Here is a 10,768-nt window from a genome sequence, read left to right as displayed (position 1 = left end):
ATTTAATCCGTTCTATATTTAAATAAAATATTTATTAATCTATTATTTGATGGCCATTTCATTAGCTAAGTTTTATATTTATTTTACGAGAACAAGTCAATAAGTTTTTAGAAAAACATAGTAAAACATATTTTTTTTTGATCGATTCATTTTCATTTTTCAACATAGTCTCCTTTCAGCTCGATATACTTAATCAACGATTCTCTAACTTTTTCAAGCCGTACAAATAATATGATTTGTTCAACCCTTCAAAGCCTCTGTTTCGGCGATAAGCTCTCTGGTGATGAATCTCTTTCCTCCGAACCATATCTTCAGGTTTGGAAACATGATAGTAATTGCAGGGGGCTAAATCTGGCGAATATGCTGAATGGGGCAGCAATTTGTAGTGGAATTCGTTGAATTTGGCCGTCGGTATCGGGCACATGTGAACCCGTGAATTGTCTGAATGGAAGAGCACTTTCTTCTTGGCCAAATGGGGACGTTTTTTCTTTAAAATGTTGTTGAAACGGTCCAATAAGACTGCGTCGTGATCGTTTGCTTCGACGGAAGGTAATCGATATGAATTATACTGCGTGCATCCCAAAATCTGTGACCATCACCTTTCTGCCGACCTCACGGTTTTCTCCTTCTTCGGAACTGGTTCATTCGGTGAAGTCCATTGTTTTAACTATTCCTTCGTCTCGGATGTGAAGTAATGGATCCATATTTCGTCGACAGTAATGAATCAACGCAGAAATTCATCTAGATTACGTTGAAACCTCTCCAAACATTGTTTTGAAATCGTTACACGATCGCGCTCATGGTCCACAGTGAGCAAACGCGGCACCCATTTTGCCGATAGCTTTTTCATATCCAATTGTTCGTGCAAAATTGAAATCACTGTGCCATGTGATATGCCTGTGGCCTCAACAAGCTCGCGCACTTTCACTCATCGATCAGTCAAAACAATATCGTGTACTTTATCGATGATTTCTGGCGTAGCAGCTTCAATTGGACGTCCCGAACGAGGTGTATCACATGTGGATGTACGACCACGTTTAAATTCATTCAATTGTATACAGTCGCAAACGCTGGTGCAGATGTGCTATGACATTATCCAACTCGAATTTTGATTTCTTTCGGCCTTAAACCTTTCATATGTAGATGTTTGATCACTGCACGAAACTCGTTTTTTTCCATTTTGCAAAAAATATAAAGGTTGTTCGCTTTAATCGTCTACAGAAATGAAACCACGCGATGAATTCCGCTCAAAATTTGATTGATTTTTACAGTAAACTTGAAAGATGCTACTTGTCAAAAAGTAATGTGACATGACACTGCGAGTGTTCTCTGACAGATTTTCTAACAAGTTATTGATTTGTAAATATGAAATCAAAAGATTGTATAATATCGTGTTTGGATACAATCAATGCATCATTATCGGATAAGATGATAAGCAATTAAATTGTTGAAAACGATTTATGGAAATATTAATTACATGATCGATAATGTATTTATGCCTGATGTGAATGCAAGAATAAACCAACGCCCGAACTGTATTGATAAATTTCATACCGTCATTTTTTAATCGATTTCAATTGATTCGGAATGGTTTCGAATTAAAATGAATCACTGCGATTAACTTACCAAGCGACTGTATTATCATATTAATGTGGATAATATTTGTGTGTAATTTGTTCGGGGCATACACATACATGCTTTATCCTTAAATAAATTTATCCTTCAGAATTAATACTATATTTATTGAAATATAAATAAATATATTTTATTATAAAAAATTGCTTTTGGAAAGCACATATCACTAGAAATGCGATTTGTAGAAAAATTAAAGTTAGTGAGATATATGTGTAGAAATAATTTTCATTTTAGAGTCTTCGTAAAAAATATATCTAAATACATTACATTGCAATATTGCTGAAACGTTTTGTTGCAATATAACAAACAGCGGACATCTTAACATTGTTGGAATTTTGTAACAATGATTCAGCATCATTGCATATGCGCACACATTAGCACATTATTTTGACAGGTTAATCTGATTTAATTAGTATTAAAATCACCAAATTTATTTTCATAATCCAGCTATTATAAAGTAAAAAATAAGATTGTTTTATTCCTTTTAATATAAACAATGTATATATATATATATATATATAAAACAATTTAGAGTAACATATTAAACGCTTAAGATATATAAATACGAAGATTAATAGCTTGACAAAATTATTCAGAAATATATGAATATATTTTAATAAAATACATTTAGCAAAAATATTCAAATTTGATAAAAATATTCTTACATTTCACTATTATATATTGTGTATGTTTAACTATATTGATCTTCTAGAACTATAAATATATAAAAAGATTTATTAATGGTCGACAAGAGAGACCTGTGGAGATCTCTAGTCGAAGATGAATTTTTTTATATCGAAATTACGGCTAAAAATACTGGATGAATCGCATTTTAATTGCGATATTCATAATCAGGAAAGACTCCTGAAGAATCGTACAGAGCGATATAAAAAGGCATAATGGCGATAAAAGGCGATTTGTAAAAAAGGCATAATAAAAATTTGTTTTGATATCTCACCCGATGTGTACTATAGTGCAATTAAGATGTACACAATTTTATTTAAAAAACTTGTCAAGAATCAATTTGCAAAATCCGATCTGTACGAATCTTCCTAGTAATATAAAAAAGAAATCCTAACAAGTTTCATAAAGAAATAATATTTCTTCGAGAAGAAAAATGAGCATAACCTAAATCACCAGAACTGCACATTCTGCTACAGCTGATTGTTAATCATAGGGAAATTCTTCATATTGAGTTGAACAAAGAAAGATAATAGGTTTCCTTGTCTTTCTTGATGGTCTAACCATTGTTCATATACCTATCTTAGAATTCAACCTTAGGATAATGAAGCATTAGAAATACGACCTTTTTCTTTCTTTTTTTTATATTTCACTTCTTGTAACCCTTGTCCATTTATCTATGGACAAAGGATCCTTAGGATAAAAATATAAATAAGACTTTCTAGAAATAAGGTAAGGTATATGTAACTCGAATTTTCTAGAAGTTTCTAGAAGATTTTCCGATGTCTTAAATAGAGAACTCTTGGACCAAGCGAGTCAATCCATTAAGTCCTACAAGACCAGTCGCATCCAAAAATTTGTTTATTTTAGTATTAATAAAATGGATTTTGTATTAAAATTAAGAATAAAGAATTTTTTACTTGAAAGAACATTGTTACGAATTATACAATGGCATTGATAATTCTCACCTTCGGCGTGCCGAGAGTGACCTAGAACGAAGTAGACAGCATGAGATAACCTGTTGAAAAAATCCTCTTTCAATCTGTCGCGCTTGATAGAAACGATTGAAGACCGAAAATGCTTTCTCAGCGATCTATATCAGTCGCTTGATGTATATCAGTATAAGAACATTCGAGATAACATGTAAGTTTTAATAAATTTTGGTAGTCATATATCTTTCCTATTAATGTATAATAGCAAAAATGATTTCAAAACGCAATAGTTTATGAGATATTAATTATTTACGATTTTTTATGAGAGCTATATACTGTGTTTATAAACACAGTCTGTAAGAATTTCATGTGGTTGTGCATAAAGTGCGAGATCAGTATGCTGGAGATCCCACGTTCTAATCCTACATTTTTTTTCCTTTTTTCATATATTTTTTCTGAAATAAAGTTATTAATAAACATATTAGGGCGAGCATATTTTTATATGATTATTGAATTTATTCGTGTACTTTTAAAAGTTTTAAATCAACAATCAAAATATAGTCAAACGTTAGAAAGAATATAGATAAAGTTACTAAAACTATATATAGAGGTTGAACACAATATAAATTAATTAATTTATTAAATCTTCATTATGTCAGTGAGTAATAAAAAGTTCAAATCGGATCTACTTCCTTTGTTGAGAAGCGAGAAAAATTGGAATCATGAGTTAAAGTTATTTGTAATTACGTTATATATGAAGTTAGATGATGAAATCAACTACTTTATTTTATTTCTTTCCATGCTTGGCATACTATTCTTATGTTACATCTAATAAACAGAAGATGGAATAACAGAAATAGCGATAATGTCTTCCCGCATTGAAATTGACGCATTCGTTTGATGCATTTAAAAGTTGTTTTGTTTGTAAAAATAATTTCATTATCAGGAGAGTGTCTTTTTATCTCAACACATAAATAAGAGCACGTGTAGCAAGATAAAAAGCTAATATTTTACAATTAAAGCACAGTATAAACTAAATTAAACTTTGAATTAATTAATCAACATCCGATTTGAACTTTTTATTACTCACTGACATAATGAAGATTTAATAAATTAATTAATTTATATTGTGTTCAACCTCTGATATAGTTTTAGTAACTTTATCTATATTCTTTCTAACGTTTGACTATATTTTGATTGTTGATTTAAAACTTTTAAAAGTACACAAATAAATTCAATAATTATATAAAAATATGCTCGCTCTAATATGTTTATTAATAACTTTATTTCAGAAAAAATATATGAAAAAAGGAAAAAAATATTTTATAAATATTCTGTGCTATCTGAGAGAGTAAAGTTAATTAATTTTTACATTTTCGTTATTTGTTATAAAATTGGTTATTGAAGAAAACACTTTTTATATTGCGGTTTTATTTATAAATTTCTAAAAAAGTGCTAGCGTATAATGATCTCTCTTTAATTTTACTAATATAATATTTTACTGTGTAAAATACAATAAATAATTATTACTACAAATACTGATTATGTAAATATGTAGATTTGTAATCTATTAAATGATTAGTTGTTTAATCTGTCTGATAGAAATTTTAATTCGACTAAAAAATTAATAATACATTAATCATGTTAATTATACAAATTCTTTTACGATGTTTTATTAATTTGTATATATACAAAATCATTGTTTTTTTGTAAAGACAAATAAAGAATATTTAACATATCAATATTTTAATATATTTTAATATTTTAATATATTCGGAGGAGATCATGGTCACGAAAAAGTAATTTATTTGTAGAAGGAAGACTGAAGGGTCTATTTATTCTTTTAAAATAAACATTTAATACTTTATAATTATAATTTCCTTTAAAGCTCAATTATATGCTATCATATTTAATTGCTTGAAAATATTAATATTAGATCATATTGCTACTATTAATTTATTACAAGAAACATTAATTTGTTCATAGAATATTTTTTTTGTACATATATATTTATAATGTATCCGTAGTTATAAAATAACATTTACATATACGAAAAGATGTGCACATACAAAAATTCACAATTCGCAGTGACACCTGTTAGCCTTGTTGCTTTCTGTTACAAAAGGCCAGAAAGAATTTTCATACAAAATCTTGAGTAGATACACGGTGTGACACAGTGTATCATTACATCCTTGTTATTCGATAAGGCTAACATGATCACTGTCTTGCACTGTGTCACTTGTAAGAAGACACACAATGTTTTATTACAATATAAAGTATAAAAATTAGTTAGAATTATTATATTGAAAAGAAAACGAACATTCCATCTGATGAATTTAATTTCATTGTAAAATTCGTATTATCTCTCTTCTCTCTCTCTCTCTCTCTCTCTCTCTCTCTCTCTCTCTCTCTCTTCTACTTATTTTACTACTAATACACTAAGAGCTTTAAATTTGGAATTACTCTGACACGAAGCATTTTTACTGTTTGGTCTATTTGAATATAATCTTTTCATAAAATCTGTTATTAAATTGAATTTTCTTACGAAAAATGAATTTATTTATATGTATACATAGATGTACTTCAGGATTCAATTTTGGCTAAGGTACATTAATCATTTGATTTTATATAACGTAATTATAAAAACTTTAACTCATGATTCTATTTTTTTGCATTTGAACAAAGAAGTAGTTTTAGTTTGAATTTTTTACTACTCACTGACACAATAAAGATTTAATTTATTTATAATATTTAGTTATATTGTGTCTAATCTATGATATAATTTCAGTAATTTTATTTATATTCATTCTAACGTTTGATATTTTGTTTTTATTTGACTACTATATTTTGGTTGTTGATTTAAAACTTTTAAAGTGCACGTATAAATTCAATAATTATATAAAAATATGTTTGCCTTAATAGGTTTATTAATAATTTTATTTTAGAAAAGCTATGAAAAAAAGAATGTAAGATTTGAATGTGGGATCTCCAGTTTACTAATCTCGCATCTTACGCGCATGACCACGTAGAGTTTTACATATTGCGTTTATGAATATGATATATAACACGCATGGAAAATTGTAAATAATTAATATCTGTAAACTATTGCGTTTTGAAATTAATTTTGCTATTATACATAAATGGGAAAGGTATATAATTACTAAAATTTATTAAAACTTGTATGTTATCTCGAATATTGATATACACCGAGCGGCCGAGATTGTTGGGAAAGCATTTTCGGTCTTCAATCGCTTGTACAGCGATCAGAGCGAAAATGTTGGGCTTTCACTCTCTTTCGCTGTCTCGTTCGTTCTCGACAGGAATCATATTAGTTTCGTATGAATATGAATACACAATCATATAAGAAGATGGAGATTATATTATCTGAAGTTAGCAGCCCTGAATCCAGAGCTTCAAGGTCCACTTGAGATCTCCAAAGTCAAATCGGATTTGGCTCGTCACTCCTGTCGACCCTTAATGTTTAAGGATATTTTGTACATATTTTTAATATAATAACAAAATTATGAAAAATCTGAGTATTCTAAATCACATTAAAAACTTTCTTTTCCAAAAGAAACAATATTTTTCGCTATGAGATCACATCACTTTTATAAGTTTATAACATGAACAGATGGAAGATACAGCCATACTCTGCCATTTTTTTGGGTATATTCCTGACGCATGCGCAGAACTATCATACAATTTCGGGATCCATTTCAAGCTTGTCCTAAGGAGTAAGGACGGAATCAGATTATGCATTGAAGATTGAGATTTAAAGATTAAAATTTTACGAATGAAGACAAAGAAGTTTTAGCTCCGTTTGTTCTGATTGGTCAAATTTCAATCTTTCAATCTTCAATCTTATTCTTTAATGCGTAGTCTGATTCCGCCCTAAGGCAAGGTGAGATTAAAGATTAAAGATTGAAATTTCACCAATGAGAACAAAGAAATTTTGGCTCCTTTTGTTCTGATTGATCAAACTTCAATCTTTTAATCTTCAATCTCATTCTTCAATACGTAGTCTGATTCCGGCTTTAGAACGAGAATATCGGTACAACTGTACACTCATTGAATATCAAATGTCACGCACGACGAACATCACGCTGATGTGCCAGAGGCATTAGAGAGAGATGCTTGTAAATTAAGCACACCATTGGTGCGTTCGGGGAGAGACTCTTAGCGCTATTTCTATCATTTTATCTTCGTTATATTAGAGATAAAACAAAGATGATACAAATAGCGCTAATAGCGGCTGTGGTCAAAGTCGCTACAAATGCTTTGAAACATTTGATGGATCAATTAGAAAAAAGAATTTTACAAACCGACTAATTAAAAAATACTTCAAAATATTTGGAGCATCGCGTTGACCGTACCTAGTGTCTCCCCGAACGCACCTCATGTTATCTCTTCCGCCAAACCGTTATCTGATTTTATGTCGCTATCGTTAACTCAGAGTGGAGACCCTTTAGTAAAGTCTCAGAGTTCTTGACTAAATTTAAGTACTCGGGAGTTTTAACCTCTATCTCACAAACCTCGTAAGTCCGATTCCGGCCTAAGGGGCTCCGCATAATAAAAGGTACAGAGAACAGAGAAATACAATATCAAAACTGAAGCACATCGATACAAAGTTTTTACGCCAGATAGACAATCTTTATTACAGATATTTGTCAAGAGTAATATTAAAGTAAAATATTAATAAAATTAAAATTATAAGAAAACTCAAACGATTCAAAATCCAATATACATAAAGAAGAGCTACGAGACAATATAATATATTTATTAACAATATTAGAAGATAAAATTATAAAACAAAAGTAGAAAAAAACAATAAAATTGATAATAGAACTTAATAACATTGAACTTAATAACATTGAAAATGACCTCGTGTGAGGTAAAACGTATGTCCATCGTAAATTTTGTTATTAAGTTCTGTGATCAATTTTATATTGTTTTTTCTATTATGTTTTATAATTTTATCTTCTAATATTGTTAATAATTATATTATATTGGCTCGTAGCTCTTGTTTATATATTGAATAATAAAATATTAATATTAAAAAGAGAGTCTTGTAAGAGATCTTGAAAAAATATATTCTTTTATGGTAAAGGGTGATCCTCAAATAGAGGGTGATCAACTCAAAAATCGATGAATTATATTCATTCGATGCTAAGCGTCGCTCTGTCCTATGAACTGAGATATTAAGCGTTGATGACTATTGAGATTAGAAAATCTGTCACAGTCCTACAATAGCCATGTCTTCTACATTTCTTCTGCATTTCGATCTCATGCGCATACGTTTCGTTATTTAAAATGTAATGTGAAATTTAAAATGTATGAAATTTAAAATGGGTTAGAAATATTTCAAGCAGGCTGCAACTTCTTAGGTTCCAAGCGGATAGGATATGTTATTTTTTTGTTCGAGACGATGTAGCTGCTGTCCACATGAGTTATGATTTATTTGGAATAGGAAAATTGTTAAATAATACGTGTACTATTTCTGTTAACTTTGTTTTGCTTCTTAGCAACCCATGTGGACAATGGGGTATGTGGACAGTAGTGCTTGAGTTCAGGGCAGAATAGCCGCCCCGAACAAAAATAAATAACATATCTTACCCGCTTGGAACGTAACCGTCTAAAAGTTGCAGCCTAGACAATGTCCGCTTGAAATATTTCTAACCCATTTTAAATTTCGTGCCTGTTGGACCAAAAAATAACGAAACGCATGCGCATGAGATCAAAGATGCAGAAATGTATGTAGAAGACAGGTGATTGTAGGGCTGTAACAGATTTTCTACCCTCAATAGCCATTAACTTTAACGCTTAATATCTCGGTTCGCGGGGCAGAGCAATGCTAATTTCTGCCAGATTCTTTCGTTTTACACAAAAACGCGTCGAATGAATATAATTTCATTGATTTTGGGGTGATCATCCTTAGACCTTTACCTCTTTTATATATAATTTTTTTATAATCTTAAATTCTTCATGATTTGGCCGTTAAGGGTCATAGTATATTTTTTATTATTCTGAATTACATAATAACATTGATATTACATTGTAATGATGAATGTCGGACGTCATGTGACTGACGTCGTAGTGAATCCTCCATTTCAAGTACGCTGAGTTCGGAGCAACCCTGAGCAGCTCGCGAGAGATAAAACGAACAATACTAATATACTATATAACACGAAATTTATATCACATTATGTATGCTGATATTAACTGCGTTATGCTCTCAGTTGCTCATTATACTATTTAAGGTTATTTTAAATATTGAAGGCTGATGAATTTGTACATATTGAATTTTTTTAGATTTTTAAATTTATATCTTTTTCTTGTCTTATTGTTTGTGATTTTATGCTCAACATTCAATGAATATCATTCCACGGGAGGATTCCCATTAGCGTACAATGCGATATCAAAGGTTCGAAGTGCATTCCGTTTTATGCATAATGTGCATAATGCATCATTATTTATCATTATTTAATATTCGGTGAATAACAAGAATAAATGATCCATCATGCATGAAACGGAAGGCAGCCTCACTCACATCGGCATTTTACAATTCATAAATCCGTATTTCTGAAAATCTGAATCCATTATAATCTATTTCAATCCATTCTCGTTTGCTGGGTGGTTGGTAATTGATGTAGAGAATGAATAACACATTTACGATTAAAAAAGTGGTGTAGTGGGTAACGTAGAAGATTCACACATAATCCAGAGATCTCAGATTCGAAGCCCACTAAGATGTGTTTTTTAATGTCAATTTGAAGTAGTTAATTTCAGATATAATTATTATAAATGTCTTAGGAATAAAATTTGTAACCTTTAAAGATGAATGTTTTTTTTTCGAATATTAAACTAGTGTCAGCTCGAATCCAATCCATTTCAATCCATTCAATCCATTTTCATGGATTTAAAATACGCATTAAAAAAATTTTAATCCATTTTAATCCATTTTAATCCATTTTAATCCATTCTCGTATGTGGCCCCTGCAAACGAGAATGGATTGAAATGAAATGAAATGGATTCAGATTTTCAGAAATATTGATTCACGAATGTTAAAATGAAATGCTTTTCAATCGTGAATGCATTTTTATTCATTTATAGGAATTGCTTGGAGCATATTTCTATGCCTTTCAATCTAAATATAATCTTAGCTTTTTCTGTGCACACAAGCACACAATACACACAATTGTGAATACTGTTCAATTCAAAATTTTGAATAAGAAAAATGCAATTTTTCAATCGAATTGCATTCAATTGAATCTAATTGAATTCAATTAAATAAAAAAAATGTATTCTATTTTAAATATGCATTCGGATAGAAAAAATTTCAATTCATTTTAATCCATTCTTGTTTACTGAGCGGCTATTTGATATGATATTAACAGAATTATTCCACTTTTTTATAAAAAAGATACCCACTTTTCAAAGACATTTTAAAACAATTTAACTGCAAAAAATCGTTTTGTTATTAAGCATATGTGATAAAAATCGTTTTGTTACTAGTATGATA

General features: G+C 29.8%; 1 protein-coding gene and 1 long non-coding RNA gene across 9 annotated transcripts in view; one reads left to right on the top strand and one right to left on the bottom strand.

Annotated features, from left to right (window-relative positions):
* Positions 1-10,768, top strand: part of LOC105145287 (putative fatty acyl-CoA reductase CG5065) — a 91,304-nt gene that overhangs the window by 50,925 nt on the left and 29,611 nt on the right. The gene's annotated exons all lie outside the window — the stretch shown is intronic.
* On the bottom strand, positions 5,908-10,234 carry LOC147909342 (uncharacterized). The gene is made up of 2 exons (XR_015545456.1): positions 10,075-10,234; positions 5,908-9,990 (listed from the first exon to the last, which is right to left on the bottom strand). It is a non-coding gene; the product is annotated as an uncharacterized LOC147909342 (long non-coding RNA).

Source organism: Acromyrmex echinatior, chromosome 6, assembly GCF_024713525.1.
Source record: "Acromyrmex echinatior isolate Ae372 chromosome 6, ASM2471352v2, whole genome shotgun sequence".
NCBI classification, from domain to species: Eukaryota; Metazoa; Arthropoda; class Insecta; order Hymenoptera; family Formicidae; genus Acromyrmex; species Acromyrmex echinatior.
The sequence above is the reverse complement of the archived record's forward strand: the minus strand, read 5'-3'. Positions and strand labels throughout refer to the sequence as shown.